At 48.2% G+C, this 16,723-nt stretch overlaps 1 protein-coding gene across 3 annotated transcripts in view; it reads right to left on the bottom strand.

The window, feature by feature from the left end:
- Positions 1-16,723, bottom strand: part of LOC125086968 (ATP-sensitive inward rectifier potassium channel 12-like) — an 874,374-nt gene that overhangs the window by 685,566 nt on the left and 172,085 nt on the right. The gene's annotated exons all lie outside the window — the stretch shown is intronic.

A 16,723-nucleotide genomic window follows, 5' to 3' on the forward strand; every position in this document is an offset into this window, starting at 1 on the left:
TAGGAGAGAACTGTTCTCCCTATGGAGGCCAACCCAGAGCCATGCATGACTCCTGGAGTCCCTGCTTCAAACAGCCATGAAAACAGAATAGTGGGCCCTGCAAGCAACTCGTCAGAGAATTAACCGAGTGCCCTCGGGAAGATGCACCGCAGGTATAGACATGACACAACAGGTGGACAACTATTTGCAAAACAGCCAGATGTCAAAGCTGCATTAGAATTGTATTATCTCAAAGAATTGTTTAGAAAGCAACATTATCCAATAATACACCCTGTAAGTGTACAAATGCAGAGATCGTGAATGTGGCTAAGAATCCAGAGTCTGTTAGTGGTTCCAATGAAACAAAGACTTGTGGATTCAGAAACCTCTGCCCTCCAGCAAAAACAAGGGGAAAGATTGATTTGTCATGGCATTATGAGGAGGCTGTGTCTGAAGGATCATAACTACAACAACAAAAATGCTGCCCCCTTCTAAAAGGGTTTGGTAAATGTGGGATGGAACACTGCCTTTCCACAAAGGAAAGAGGAAGCAAGGGTGAGAAAAGGTACATAGGTCTCATCCAGGCATCTTGGCAAAGCTGTCTCTTGAGATGCCATCCACTTCAGTGCTGGGAAATTTGTACTTTTAGGTCACAGCATGGTGTGCAGTTCCCACAGAATCTGGAGATTTCCTCAAATGTGCTACATGAATCCAAGAGCCTCTTCCCTGGAGTTTGGCAGCACAGGGTTGGTTAGCAAGACCTGATATGGGCCTTTCCACAGGGCTTGGAGGGGTGTTTTGTTTTTTTTTTTCTGGAGTTCTGTTGCAGTAGACAAGATCTCCAGGTTGCAAGATGGGATGCTTAGGTCATCCCCTTAAATGCACTGGGAAACCACTCCTCTCCCAAAGCATGGTTATTTTAACATGAACAAGTAAGCCCTTACATATTAATTTCCATTCATTTTATTTATAAATTACCTTTATTAATTTTCATAGCCTGAAATTCACATTGCCTGTGTGGACTGAGAAATCTAAGCCAAAATGTGAGTTTACTACATCTACTCGCATTGGAGGTACCGAGAGGAATATGTATAAAATTTACTCTACAGGAATGTGCTTTAAAGCCAGGCATTAATATATTCCTATCGAAAAACTTTTGAGGAAATAATCAGAACCCACACAACAGTGAAGAATGTGAACCAAAGAGGAAGGTGGAGGAAGAGGAGGGCACGGGGCAGGTAGGGGAGGGGAGGGGAGGGGCGGGAGAAGGAGAAGAAAAGCTTGCAAAGACCACATACTGCAAATGACAAACTCTGATATTTTCAAAAGAATGTATTCACATCAAGATGAAAGATTACCAAAAATGTCCAAACATTTGAAAGGAACCCAGGCAAAACTTCTAGAATTGACAAATGAAATAACTAAAATTATAAACTCAGCTAGAGGGCTAAGCAGACACAGAGGAATTAATTAACTAGAAGCCAGATTTGAAGGTACTCTCAATGATGCCACAAGGATTAGAACATGGAAAATGTGGATAAAACTCTCCATGAAATTTCAAAGCACTTAAAAGGTCCTCAAATGCACTTGCACAGTCTCCTAGATGGAATCTCTTTTCTTCCTCCGTGACCTCATTTGGTATCATTTCCCCATGACCCAGAAGCTTCATTCACTCTTGTGGAATATGCTGTGATGGTTCATGTTTTGTGTTGGCTTCGCTGGACCACAAGGTGCCCAATTGGGTGAAACTTTGCTCTGGGCCTATGACAGTGTTTCTGGATGAGGCTAACATTTGAATCGGTTACTCAGTAAAACAGATTGCCACCCCAGTGCTGCTGGGCCTCATCCAACTGGTTGAGCCAGAACAAAAAGGCTGAGTAAGGGAGACACCCCTCTTTCTAACCCTCTGTCTTTGAGCTGGGACATTGGTCTTCTCCTGCCTGGGTCATAACCGTGTGAGCCAGTTTCTAATAAATCCCTCTCTAGAGAGAGATGACATGGAGATGTAGGTATAAACAGTCAGTTGTTTCTCTGGAGAATGCCAACTAATACACATTCAATTCCTCATCCTGACTTAGTTCCATTGACTTAACTGCTTCCTTTCTTTGGGAAATGAGGATCCCAGTTAGATGCCCTTTCTGACCTGAACAACTTTAGACCACACAGATCCGCAGTTCCCGCCCCAGTGAATGGAAACACCACTCTGTGGTCCAGATGGTGGATCTGCATTGTCACAGCTCTGTCCTAGGGAGGCTTCGGGTAGTTTGCCATGTTCCCCCAGGGCCACGAGAAGCCCTTATTATTTCCCAAGTGGACTGATAAGAGGCCACATCCTATGTCAGCTCCAGGAGAAATAGAGCAGAACAACAAGTGGATGAACCCAAAGAGCAGACCACTTGCGAATGAAAAATGAAATGAAATGAAAAATTGAACGAAAAATGAAATGAAAAAATGCTTGTTCAACCAATTCTCATTTAAATTAGGAAATCTGGGTTGCAATTCAGATAAAATCAGCAATTTAATATGGCAGATGGGTATTTTAAATTTTTTCTTACGAAGACAGGAAACCTGCACCGGGGAAAGTTAAAATCCCTTTTAACTGATGATTAAACAAAAAATTCAAATGATTTATTTGACCAAGAAACAGAGGATCTCAATCTAAAGAAATCTCAAGGGAAAAAAAAAGGACTGATAGAATGAGAGTGCAGATTTAGACATTAACTAAAACTGAGTAGAGAATATATGAAAATGATGGATATAGAAACATCATTGAAAGCCAGAGATTTGCCACATTCCTCATATCTAAATGTCACAGTCAAGTACTTCTACTTATGCTCGAGTCCCAGGCCATGCCAGGCCACCCAGAGGAGGAAGGAAACCTCCCAATTTCTTTGAATGAAGCCCTGTAGCCTGGATCACGAAGGCTGCGGGACACAGCCAAGTAGAGAAAGCCTCCCTCCCTCAGCCTCACTCGTAAATTCAGACTCCAATGTCCTCACTACAATAATAGCAGCTATCATCTCTCAGTAAATTAAAATCCTAAAAGAGATTATGAAAAAGCCTCAGTAGAGGAATGCAGAGATATTTCAAAAACATATCAAATGGTATAGGGTAGATTAATAGTTGCACAGGCAGAAATAAAAGGACAATAAAGGGTGAAAATATATTAGACATAACCTGAGCCTCCTCCCACCTCACTGCCCCAGAGACCCAGAGGCCCCTGAGGATGACGCGTGACCCAGGCCAACTGTTCCCCAGAGTGGTGCCATTTGCATAGTGACTAGGAGAATGGACTGTGGATCCAGGCCACCAGGATTCCAATCTTGGCCCCGTCATTTCCTTTGTGACCTTAGTGAGCTACCCAATTTAAGTGCCCCAGTTTCTATAACTGAAAAATGCTGATAATAATAGTACCCACCTCCCGGGGTAGACATAAGAGAGGGGTGAATTAATATACATCAGGTGCTTAAAATGGCAAGATGGTAGTTCAGTGTCCTCTTGTTGGTATTTGCATTATTATTATTGTCACTGTTGGTATCTTACTGAAGCCAGCTCTCTGAAATTTCCTCTCACTCTCTCCTCCAAAAGAGTGACCTAGATGGGCACCTGGGTGGCTCAGTTGGTTAAGGGTTCCACTCTTGATCTGGTCTCAGGTCGTGATCTCAGGGTCCTGGGATGGAGCCCCAACTTGGGCTCCACTCAGCAGGTGGTCAGCTTGAGACTCTCTCTCCCTCTGGCCCTCCCCACCCTCTCTAAAATAAATAAATAAATAAACAATCAAATAAGTAAATAAATCTGAAGGAGAATAAGAATAAGAAGAGGAAGAAGACGAAGGAGGAGGAGGAGGAGAAGAGATGAGAGACCTACATGGGGAGGAGGGAGGATGGGGAAAGTTTCTGTTGTGCTCAGAAGGAAGCATCCAGAGACTAACATCTATTTTGTTCAACTAGTGGGATTTTGTGTTTATTTACTGTCACAGATACAGTTAAGGTAACAACGATGAGGCTTAATTATTTGTCTAAAAAAGTAGTACAAGTCACTGTGGCTGTTTCAAGTTTGGTTTTCAATTCTTGATTTTCAAAGGCCTTTTATCTGTAAAAAGAAACAATCTGTCCTGGAGAAAATTCATTATTGTATACTGTTTACTACATGCTTTGAGAATGCACACATAAAGGTTTTGTTTAAAAAAAAAAAAAATAGCAGGCCCAAAATGGAGTCATTTGTGCTAGACCCACCAAGACTTAATATCTTTTTTTTTAATTTATTTATTTTTTATTTTATAAACATATATTTTTATCCCCAGGGGTACAGGTCTGCGAATCGCCAGGTTTACACACTTCACAGCACTCACCATAGCACATACCCTCCCCAATATCCATAACCCCACCCCCCCTCTCCCAGCCCCCCTCCCCCTATCAACCCTCAGTTTGTTTTGTGAGATTAAGAGTCACTTATGGTTTCTCTCCCTCCCAATCCCATCTTGTTTCATTTATTCTTCTCCTACCCCCTCAACCCCCCATGTTGCATCTCCTCTCCCTCATATCAGGGAGATCATATGATAGTTGTCTTTCTCCGATCGGCATCAGGGAAATACAAATCAAAACCACAATGAGGGGCACCTGGGTGGCTCAGTGGGTTAAAGCCTCTGCCTTCAGCTCAGGTCATGATCCCAGGGTCCTGGGATCGAGCCCCGCATCGGGCTCTCTGCTCAGCAGGGAGCCTGCTTCTCCCTCTCTCTCTGCCTGCCTCTCTGACTACTTGTAATCTCTGTCTGTCAAATAAATAAATAAAATCTTTAAAAAAAAAAAAAACCACCATGAGATATCACCTCACACCAGTCAGAATGGCTAAAATGAACAAGTCAAGAAATGACAGATGCTGGCGAGGATGCGGAGAAAGGGGAACCCTCCTACACTGTTGGTGGGAATGCAAGCTGGTGCAACCACTCTGGAAAACAGCATGGAGGTTCCTCAAAATGTTGAAAATAGAACTACCCTATGACCCTGCAATTGCACTGCTGGGTATTTACCCTAAAGATACAAACGTAGTGATCCGAAGGGGCACGTGCACCCGAATGTTTATAGCAGCAATGTCTACAATAGCCAAAGTATGGAAAGAACCTAGATGTCCATCAACAGACGAATGGATAAAGAAGATGTGGTATATATACACAATGGAATACTACGCAGCCATCAAAAGAAATGAAATCTTGCCATTTGCAACAACGTGGATGGAACTAGAGGGTATCATGCTTAGCGAAATAAGTCAATCAGAGAAAGACTTAATATCTTAAGCTAATTCCTGTTTCAACCTCCCTCAGAAATGTAGTATTAACTGGTCAGTGTGGAATTTTCTGGTCAGCACCAATGATGTAATCTGCCACATGGCTCCTTTCCATCCTCCAAAAGAAAAGGAAGTAATCCCCCTAATATACTCTTTTATCCTCAAAAAGAAGGTGACTTCACCCGGAGCAATTATTTTTAAAAAAATTATGACTTAGTTGACTTGTCTTTAAAAAACCTTTCCCATGGGGCACCTGGGTGGCTCAGTGGGTTAAGCCGCTGCCTTCGGCTCGGGTCATGATCTCAGGGTCCTGGATCAAGCCCCGCATCGGGCTCTCTGCTAGGCGGGGAGCCTGCTTCCTTCTCTCTCTCTCTGCCTGCCTCTCTGCCTGCTTGTGATCTCTGTCAAATAAATAAATAAAATCTTAAAAAAAAATAAAAATAAAAAATAAAAAACCTTTCCCTATCTGTAGACTTTGGAATGCCTTTCTAGTGTTAGATAGGATGTTGGCTGATTCATGAATCATTTGATAAAACCAATGAGATCTTTAAAACTGACTCATTTCAATGTTTGTTGCTTAGCAGTCTTGACATTTCTGGTTATTTCTGAAAATTTGAAGAAAACTCTGCCATCTTCCTATGTTTTCCCATTTCGATGGACTCAGTCTATTTATATTTTTATTAAGAGAATAAGAAGATTCAAAGATGGTTTTCAGAAATATAAGGATCTTGCTTTCTTCTCTCATTTGGTCCCAGGAAATTTGAAATCAAAATGTCTTTGAATAGGAGATCTCAAATAATTATTTTCTGGAGTCTCTGTCATTTTAAAAGTACATGTGAAAAAACCCTCCCTGTAACTTTTAATTAATTTTTCATAAAAAGAAGCTACAAATAAAAGTATCAATGATATCTTTTAAATTTTTTTTAATCTTCTAAATTTTTAAGAATTTTTAAGTTGGTAAGTTCTTTGAGATAAGATTTTGGTATATAATACTATACAACTTTTCTAGTCTTTTTTTCCAACAAAATATTCACTTTGTTGAAAGAACTCATAGTTTTTTTCTTAGTTCAGTTGTTAAGTTTTCAAAACAACATATATAATTAAAAATGGATGTGCTTGGACTAAAATACATCTGGAGAGTTAAGACAATATTTAAATTAATATTGTCTGCATATCCCTGTGTTTTAAATATCACTGATAACCAAATGAGATTATATTTATGTTTACAATATGTTATAAGCATGCTACAAAAAGGAAGTTATTGAAAACTTAGAAAAATACATCAAGTTTATTCACTGATCTAGGGTTTTTTAAAAATTCTTTAGGTTATTCCTTTGCTTTCTATCTCTCTGAAATAGAAATATAAAAGAACTATTTGTTCTGTGTCTCCATTTCAGGCATAAAACCTCTGTAATTTCCAATGAGGATAGCAATAAAAGTTTCTTTTGTTATGTTAATGACTTGGCTTTTGGCCCTCACCTAGGAACTGGGGCCTGTTGGCAGTGGGGTCAACTTGTGATTAGAGGCATGGACCCTTGAGCCCCACCAGCCAGACCTCTGCGGAGAGAAGACAGCTGAACATGAAGATCAATGGCCAATAGTCAATAATGTAATCAATCATGCCTGTGGAATGAAACCTTCATAAAACAACATTTCCTCCATGCTATTTGTTATGCTCCACAAATAAGTGAAACCATATGATAATTGACTCTCTCTGCTTGACTTATTTCACTCAGCATAATCTCTTCCAGTCCCGTCCATGTTGCTACAAAACATGGGGATTCATCCTTTCTTTCTTTCTTTTTTTTTTTACAGCTTTATAAACATATATTTTTATCCCCAGGGGTACAGGTCTGCGAATCGCCAGGTTTACACACTTCACAACACTCACCATAGCACGTACCCTCCCCGATATCCATAACCCCACCCCCTCTCCCAACCCCCTCCCCACATCAACCCTCAGTTTGTTTTGTGAGATTAAGAGTCACTTATGGTTTGTCTCCCTCCCAATCCCATCTTGTTTCATTTACTCTTCTCCTACACCCTCGACCCCCCATGTTGCATCTCCTCTCCCTCATATCAGGGAGATCATATGATAGTTGTCTTTCTCCGATTGACTTATTTCGCTAAGCATGATACCCTCTAGTTCCATCCACGTCGTCGCAAATGGCAAGATTTCATTTCTTTTGATGGCTGCATAGTATTCCATTGTGTATATATACCACATCTTCTTTATCCATTCGTCTGTAGATGGACATCTAGGTTCTTTGGTGGGTATTGTAGAGGGCACGGATTGCATGGAGCACTGGGTGTGGTGCAAAAATAATGAATACTGTTATGCTGAAAAAAATAAAAAAAATTAAAAAAAAAAAAACATTTCTCATAACATCATGCATTTGTAAACCACGCTTTGATTTTAGACTTTCTGTTTTAGCCAAACTAGCAAAAAGGGTGAGGTCTTATTTGTTTTTGGACATTCTCATATTTGGAATCATAAGGGTTCTGTGCTCAACTCCACCACGGGTGTGGGAGGGGGTGTTCCACTCACCAACAATTCTCTGACACCAGCTAGGTGTGCTACAATGCAACTCAAATCTGACACTATCTATGTAGACATAGATACCTGGGGATAGCAGGGGCTCAACCCACAAAACTGTCCCCCCAACCGCTGCCCCACCACACACATACTACACACTTCAGACAAGAATCACAAATCCGGGTTGTCACCTGTGCCTCCGACTGAACTATTCTAGGAATTATAGCCATTACTGTTACGGCTACCACTGAGGGAATGGCCTTGCATCAGACCGTACAAACCACACATTTTGTGCAAAAATGACACGAGAATGCTAGCAAGGCTTGGAATCAACAAAGTCCTAGATCAAAGATTTCATGAGTCTCTGATTTAGAAGAAGCCGGAATATATACAGGAGAGAAGATCTTCCAAATATAAGGCTTCACCTTCTGTGTGATTAGAATGTTTCTTCCTTCTGTGTTACTCCTACACCTATAATGAATCAGAAATACCGTGGAACAAGATTTCACCATATTACTAGTCATTATGGCAGTAATTTAACTGCGGATATTAAACAGCTTCGAGATTCTATTCAGGGCATTCCTCGCTATCCTTACAATCAGTTCCAAGAGTGAGTTTCACACAAAGGATTAATGATATTCTGTCTGATGTAAACCCCTTTCTTGGATCCAAAAACTGGTCTTGGCATTATAGGTCGAATGATGACACTTTTTATTGCTATAATCATTTTACGCTTAGTCCTCAGATGCTCACAGAAATCTGATGACTAATGGTTCGAGAACTTGCAAAACAGATTTTGCTGCTTCTGCATTAACAAAAAGGGGGAAATGGAACCATCCCTCAGAATGATAGGCTGCTTAAAATATCACTAATGAGAAATTGTACTGGTCACGCAAGCATGCTTGACGATGACCTTGAGAAAACCTGTACTAGCAGCAGGCCTCCGGTGGAGAGGAGGATACACGTCCTTGAAGCCCAGCAGCTGGGGATGCCCTGGGCTATATAGGTAGAACATCGCCTGTTTCCCTTTTCCGTTGTCTCCCCTGCCTCATGAAAGCCTACTGTTAGAATAATCCCTTTATGTTCCCTTGCTCAACCAAAAATTCCATGCTGCTGGGCCAGGCACACCCTACTCTGTTTACCTACAAGACTATGGTTGACGTAGGACTCCCATTCCTTCTGGTTGACCTACAAGACCCATGACTAATGTAGAACCTCCTCCTTTGTTGGTTGTGATCTTGTATCTAATAAATACGGGACTGAGGAGTTTTTTGGGGTGACAGTCCTTTCAGCTGTCATCCCTGCTCCCTCCCTCTCCCAGGTGACTTGTTTGTTGCTCATTCTTCTCCTGAGTGCCATCAGGAAGCAGCCCCCAAATGCCTGGCAGAGGAAAGAGATGTACGGAGGGAGGCCTGGTGCTAGGGTGAAGGGGGATGTCACTCAGCGCTCAGGGAGCTGTCACACCCTCAAGGCAAAGCTGTCCTCCTGGCCCTGAGCCACAATCTTTGATGCCAGACCCATACTCTAGGCCAGGAGTGTCTTTACATTGCCCTAGGGCTGCGAAGCAAAAAGATTCCATGGGGTCCCCAGTGGGAGAGAAGCAGCACTTCCAATAGGCAAGGGTGAGTCTCTCCATTTTGCTCTCCCCAGGCCAGTGTTCTCCCAGGCCCATCCCCGAAATGGAAAACCTACTCTCACTCTTCAAGGATCTGTCCTTCTAGCCCTACCCACTCTGCTGGGCCACGGGAACCTGGAAATGATGGCGTCTGGCTTCCCATGCCAGCATCCATTAGACTCCCAACTTTTGCACACTTGACCCACAGAAGAGACTCAGGAGAGCTATGCAGAGAAACTAGAACAGGCTTTAATTAATGAAATGAACACTACCTAAAGGTTCTATGAAGAGCATGAGGAGAGGGGAGGGGAAACCTGTGGGCAGCGGCAGGAGTCCCAGGAGCTGTGGGACTGGAGGCCAAAGGGACACGGATCTCCGTGTACTGTCCCAAGGCCACGGCCCTGGGAACACAGACGAGGCCTCAGGCCCCCACCTTCCTTCAAAATGATGGGTCAGGGATTGGAAGTTTCCCCAATGTTGGCTGGCAGGCTGGGAGCCCGGTTTTGCTCCAGGAGCGGGCTGATTTGGTGTCTCCCCATTCTACACTAGTCTGCACCGGTGTCACCTGGAAGCAAGTGCAACACCGGCTACTTCTCCAGGAAGCTATTGGCTCAGCCAAGCCTCCGCCTCTTGGGCCCCAAGGAAGTGGGCTGTGATGTGGAGGAAGATGGCTTGTTGCACGGTGCAGCTCTTTTGCATCCAATCAGGCGCTGGGCAGGGGATGAGGGGGTCTTGGTGGCAAGGCTGCTCTGGGCCTTGCTGACCAGGGAGGCGGGGCCACTAGGAGGAGAGGCCAGGACGCCCCCACCCCCGCAGACAGCCTTGCTGGCAGTGCTGCAGCCATCTGAGCTGGACCTCCGCTTGGTCAGGTGCCTGGGGATGTGACTGGAGGGAGGGGCACTCGGGGCTCCCGACACAGGGTGGTTCGTCGTGCTGGCTCCAGCGGTCCCTGACAGGGTGCTCTGGCATGGGCGGCTCCCTGTGCTCGGGCCCAGGCTTGCCCTGGAGCCCTGCGGGCCACTTGGGGCCCTGCTCGTTCCTGCCGAGATGCTGAGAGCCCCAAAGCTGGAGCACAGATCTGCAACATCATCTCCTCTCCCCAAACCTGGGGGTGCTGCCGAAAGCCCAATGCTGATGGGGGCCGGCATTGTGCTGCCACCTGGGGGGCGGGGCTGCTGGCTGTTGGGCCCAGCATGGGACACGGCGCCGGGCACCTGGGGGGCAGCTGTCAAGCCAGGGGCAGCGGCTGCACCAGGGGCGAGTACAGCAAGGGAGGTAACCGAACCTGGCTGGGCACTGGCACGGGTGCCCCGGGAGGCAGATGCGGGTAAGGGAACCACATAACCTGCCTGGGTGCTGCTGCCCAAGGACAGCTGGGCTAGAGCTGTGCTCAGGGCCTGGAGTGGGTCTGGAGCCTGAGCTGCCGGCTGTCCATGCCGGGGAGAGCTGTGAAGGGTGCTGGCCTGGGTGCCGCTGCCCAAGGACAGCAGGGCTAGAGCTGTGCTCAGGGCCTGGAGTGGGTCTGAGCCTGAGCTGCCGGCTGTCCATGCCGGGGAGAGCTGTGAAGGGTGCTGGCCTGGGTGCCGCTGCCCAAGGACAGCAGGGCTAGAGCTGTGCTCAGGGCCTGGTGTGTGTCTGGAGCCTGAGCTGCCGGCTGTCCATGCCGGGGAGAGCTATGAAGGGTGCTGGCCTGGGTGCCCCTGCCCAAGGACTGCTGGGCCAGAGCTGTGCTCAGGGCCTGGTGTGTGTCTGGAGCCTGAGCTGCCGGCTGTCCATGCGGAGGAGAGCTGTGAAGGGTGCTGGCTCCAGGCCACTGCCCACCAACAGCCCTGAGTGGGGCCTGGGCAGTAGATCCCGGGTTGCCACTACCCCCAGGCAGCGCAGGCAGCCCTGGGGGGACTGTGACTGAGGACATGCTGCCCCTGGGTGGCATCGAGAGGGCCTGGGTAGATGCAAAGTTGCTCCCACTGCAGCCAGGGTGAGCCCCCAAGTGGAGCGGTGGAAGAAGGGGAGCATTCTATGGAGGTAACCTGGGTGTCAGAGGCTGGCAGGGGAGCAGCCACTGCAGCAGACAGGGCCAAGGCACTGGATGGCCAAGTTGGGTCGGAGCTACAGGTGGCCTCTGTGTCCCCCTCGAAGAGTATCTTGGATGCGCTGGAGAGCAGCTCTCTTTTCCCGGTCCAGGTCTTCAGCAGTCACTCGAAACCCCAGCTCAGGGGGGTGACGGCAGCCTCAGAGGCTCCCCTCGCCTGTGTGGCAGCAGAGGAAACTTGCGTTTTCGGGGCCTGGAACAGTCAGCTGGGGATGAGCCGTTCCTCTGCGTTGCCGTCTGCCCGGTGGTGGTATCGGCATCCTTTTCCAGCTGGTTCTTCTTCTGGCAAAGGGCAGGCGCTCCGGCAGGACACAAGGGGCTCTTCTGGCTGACTTTTTTGGGGGACCTCGGGGGCCACAAGGCATGACTTGTGGCCAGACCCCTCCTCCTCTGCACCGGGTGGCAGCCCCTGGTGGAACTGTAGGAATCGTTTATGGCATTTCGAGTGGGGGGCAGGAGCTCCTAAGGGAGCTGGGGGACTTCTTACTGCATGGGTCTTCTGAGCCTCTCTACCGGGGGACGGCTCTCAGCAGAGGCCCAGGCCTGGGCACAAAGGAAGAGAGGCCTCCGTGGACCCCCAGGGGCCTAAATGCCCCTGTGGGGCCCCAGGGCCTTTAGGGTCCTTTGTCCTGAGTCTGTAGCTCGGCCATCCCCTTGCCGCTCTCTATGGGGTCTCTGCACACCGGCTCCGCTGTGGAGACATCGTGGACATTCCTGGGTGCTGAGGGCGGCAGCCTGGTGACGACGTGCTTCTGCAGCACACAGGGGGTGGACGGTGTCCACGATGGACTCGCAGCCGGTGGCGGCCAGGACACCTGCGATCCGGCAGCCGACAGCATCGCCTTCAGCTGGCAGCCCCACCTGCAGGAGGAGGTGAGGAGCCCCAGAAGAAGCGCCGGGGTCGCCAGGATCCCGGAGTACCTTCTGCAAGCTGCTAGGACTGAGCGTGGTCGCCAGCTCGCCCGGTACTTGGAGGGCCGCCTGCGAGTGGACCCCGGGGCCTGGACCGCCGGGCGAGCCCCTGGGCACCAAGAGAAGTCTGCGGCCACAGTGAGTCGGGTGGGGGCGGACCAGCCCTCCTGGCAGGTGCGGACACCGCAAAGACCGGGGCTGGGGGGAGGGGCACGGCCCTCAAGGAGGTGCCCATAGAGCAGTCAGGTAAGGCCAGATGCTGAGGATAGCGAACTAGGCTCGCAGCGCTCTCCTTCAGCTGCCAAGTCACGGCAGAAGGTCTAGAGCACAATGCGGGGCCTGTTGCCAGGACACAGCTTTGGAACCTGGAACCTAAGGAAGGAGCGCACGTGCAGGAACCCCTGTGCATGCGCACAGCTTCTGTTGGCCGCCCAGTGCATGATCAGGCCTGCAGAGGTGCTGTGGAGGGGTTGACTCCCTCGTTCCCCACCCTCGGGGGTTCACAGATCTCTCGGGCTTGAAGGCTGAACTGAGGGAGAGGAACGGGGGTGCAGTGGGTGCCAGCCATCTCCCCTGGCTGGGCAAAGCACTAAGGGACAAGAGTTGTCCCATGCCACCCTGCAGACCCATCAGGCAGGCATTGCAGGGCTGCATGCATCCTCTCTTCCCTCGGCAAGTGCCCGCAGTGCCTTCTTCTCTGGGTGTCAGGCCCTTTGGTTCTGGGTGACATTCTGACAGTGGGCTCACATTGTTGTGCGACTCTGGCTCTAGGAGACGCTCTGAAGACCTTTAGGGTTCTTTCCCCATTTTGATTAATCAGCAACAGGGTGAAGGTCCAAGTGGGCATTCTGTCTTGCCTTTTGTCCACCATTCTTGTTCCAGTGCCCTTGGCCTGCCCTTGCCATGCTCCTCGTGTACACTTGGCACACCCACGTCTGGGGTTACACCTACAGCTGAGTCTCTCCTCTACTCTCCCTGAAGGTCCCACAGACTGGATTCCATTCACAGAACTTTCCTTACTTCTGACAGCACCCAGTGTGGAGTCTCCTTGGACAGTCCCCACAAGCACCCTCTGAAACCCAAAGGGCAATCGTTTCTGGTAACACCCTCTCACGGAGACCCCAGCGGTCCCCTGGCGCGTGTGGGTCCACACAGCAACGGGCGGTAAGACCCCTGGTCAGCTACAGCTGCGATCCTGGTGGTCTCTGGGCCTTTCTCTCTTGCTGCTGCTGCCGCTCAGACCCGAATTCTCACCACTGACTGCGGCAACTGCCATGCCAAGTTCTTCATGTCTGTTCATCCCTATCCAGTCCTCAGAGGCACTTTAAGAAGGAGGGAGTCTTCTCTTCCCTGTTCCGTAGTTGGGGACGCTCAGACACGCAGATGATTCACCGCCTGTCCCAGGTCACCCAGCTGGTAGGCCGGTGCCAGCCCGAGTCCATGCTGAGAGCTGGGTCCTAGAGGCTTGCAGGCCTGGCTAGAACTCAGGCCCTGACCTTCCCTCATCCGTATAGGTCTTAGAGCTTGCTGGACAAGGGTGGGAAGGGGGAGAAGGTGCTGAGCAGTCCCCACACTGGGACTGGGGCCTGAGCGGGGCCCGTTCCCTGTAACCTGGCCCTGACCCTGACAGCTATATTTGCAGTGTGGCCCATAGGCCGGGACCCCTGTCCCCCACAGGGCCCCCTTTTGCCACTCTCCCAGGAAGTACAGCTTGGGCTTTAAGGATGCTGGCCTGAGCATGCAAGAAAGGTGGCCTGGGGGCTGAGAGATGATGCTGACTGCCCTGGACACAGTGGCAGGTAGTGGGAAAGATGTGGCAGCATGCAGACAGAGAAGCAGAGAAGGGGCAGCACTGCAGGGGAGGTGGGAGGGGTGAGGAACAGAGGGGACTGACAACACACACACACACACACACACATGCACACACAGAGACACAGGCCAGGTAGGAAAGGGGAGGAGCAGTGACCCAGGGATACAGTGAGGCCATCTAGATCCTGCCCTTCCTCCTGGCTGCACGTCAGGTCCCCAGTGGGCAGGTCACCCCCACTGTGTCCTAGTCAGTCTCTTCCTCATCTGCATAGCAGTTTGGTGGGACCCTGTTCCTGCTTGCATGAGGGTGGCATCTACCATCCCCTGTTCCAGGGCTGGCCTAGTACCAGAGCTTTCATGCTCAGGGCCCAACCCACACCAGGGGCACACAGAGAAACTTCAAGCAATGACAGCTCCGAGGCCACAGACATGCTGCTGGGGGCTCAGGAGGCTAAAAACTTGGCCTGGGAAGGAATTTCTTTCCCTGGTGCTTTGCTGCTAAAACGATTCCCCCAGGCCAGGAGCCAGCTGCGTCTTGGATAGTCTGTGGCCATGGCTAGCAGGACAACCCCCACCCCATATGGGAAGCCTGGGAGGTGGGTTTCTGAAATCCTGAACTGTAATCCCATCGGTAATAGTCCAACAGTTTGCTTTGACCAAAGATCCTCTGTATTTGAACATGCTTTCCAACTGTTCAGTAATGGGAGTCCCAACCTAACACTCATATTTTTATATGTGGTATAGATTTTTATCTATCCATAGAAAAATGACAAAATTCTTTGTTTTTAGAGGTTATTTCTCATACCTGAATCATCTCTACACCCAGGGTGGGACTCAAACTCACAACCCTGAGACCAACATCACACACTCCACCGAATGAGCCATCCAGGCAGCTCGTTTTAGAGGTTATTTCTAAAATTCTGCCTTAAATTTTTTAAAGATTTTATTTATATTTGTCAGAGAGATGGAGAGCACAGCAGGGGGAGGGGTTGCAGCAGAGGGAGAAGCAGACTCCCCTTTGAGCAGGGAAACCAATGGGCCTCCATTCCGGCATCATGACCTGAGGAAAGGCAGATGCTTAACACACATAGACAGTCAGGGGTCCCAAAATTCTGCCTTGAATGTAACCTGGCAATTATCAATTTATTTATTTATTATTAATTTTATTATTATTCTTATTAATTTTTCATTTTATTTATTTATTATTTTTTATTAATTTTATTTTAAATTAATTATTTTATTCATTTTTATTATTTTATTTTTTTTTAGTATTTTATTTTATTATTTATTATTTTTAAGGACAAGCTTAGGGAGTCTGTGACAGTCACCCAGGCCCCCCATGAGCCTGCTGTCTGGGACTGTAAATAGGAATATTTGCTGATAGAACTGTAGGTCGAGGTGGAAATGGCCCTCTGGACATGTATATCGGGACCTAAAGAATCAGAAATAAAGAACGGTCACTGACTACTAAACCTACATTCCCAGAGCTAAAAGCAGATCCCTCTGAAAATAGAGAATTCAAAAATAACGTGAAAACGAACAGCAAGAAAGTCAAATAACTCAAACATCAATATCAAAAAGCAAAGGCATGTCATGACTGAAACAAAGCAGAAGGCACTAGAAAGTAGTCACTCTAAGATGGAAGGACTGATGTGACCAAAATAATTCAGAGAGGAAATAGGTTTAAATACCGATAAAAATAGGTCTCAATGATTCTGAAGACCCACGTCCATTTTAAAAACTGTAGGGCCCCCCCTTCCCAGCTGTCCAACCAGAACCTGGAAGCACACACAGTGCTGCAATGATGGGGGAGCACAGAGACGGATGGAGGAGGCCCCTGGGTTGGGTGTCTGGGACCCAGGAGGCCCCATAGATTCTAGAAGGGGACCTTGGCCCACATCCCCAGGGCACAGAGCCACAGGGCACCAGGGCCCTTGCTGGTCTCTCACTGTGTTTTGTAGCTGAGAGTGTCTACAAATGTCCCCAGGAGAGACTTCACCTAGGCATTGGTAGGGACAGACTTCAAGGGACTGGTCCCCTGGACAGTGATGTGATGTGTAGGAAAGGGGAGACTCTAGGCTTCAGGATGAACAGGCTCAGTCCCACCCTGAGCCTCGTGAGCAGCAGTGGCCCTGATGACACAGGGTGGGAACGGTCACCCTGCCCCTGCCTCCCTCCTCCACCACACATGAAGACCCATCGTGAGACCAACACACTCAAAGTGCACAGTTCATGGAGCTCCCCCTTCCTTCTGGGAATCCTTTCCTTTCTAATACCGGAGCCAAATCTGAAGGTGCTTAAAATAAAAGGGATTATGCTATGGTAATGAAAACATGTCATTTCTCTCTAGTGTATTCCAACATGAAAGCTTGCCAAAACATGAGCTTTTATTTATTTATTTTTTGAAGGATTTATTTACTTATCTATTTATTTATTTATTTGGAGAGAGACCCTCTGTGCAAGAGAGGTGGGGCGGGGAAGAGGGAGAGATGTAGAC

The sequence above is a fragment of the Lutra lutra genome, chromosome 16 (genome assembly GCF_902655055.1).
Source record: "Lutra lutra chromosome 16, mLutLut1.2, whole genome shotgun sequence".
NCBI classification, from domain to species: Eukaryota; Metazoa; Chordata; class Mammalia; order Carnivora; family Mustelidae; genus Lutra; species Lutra lutra.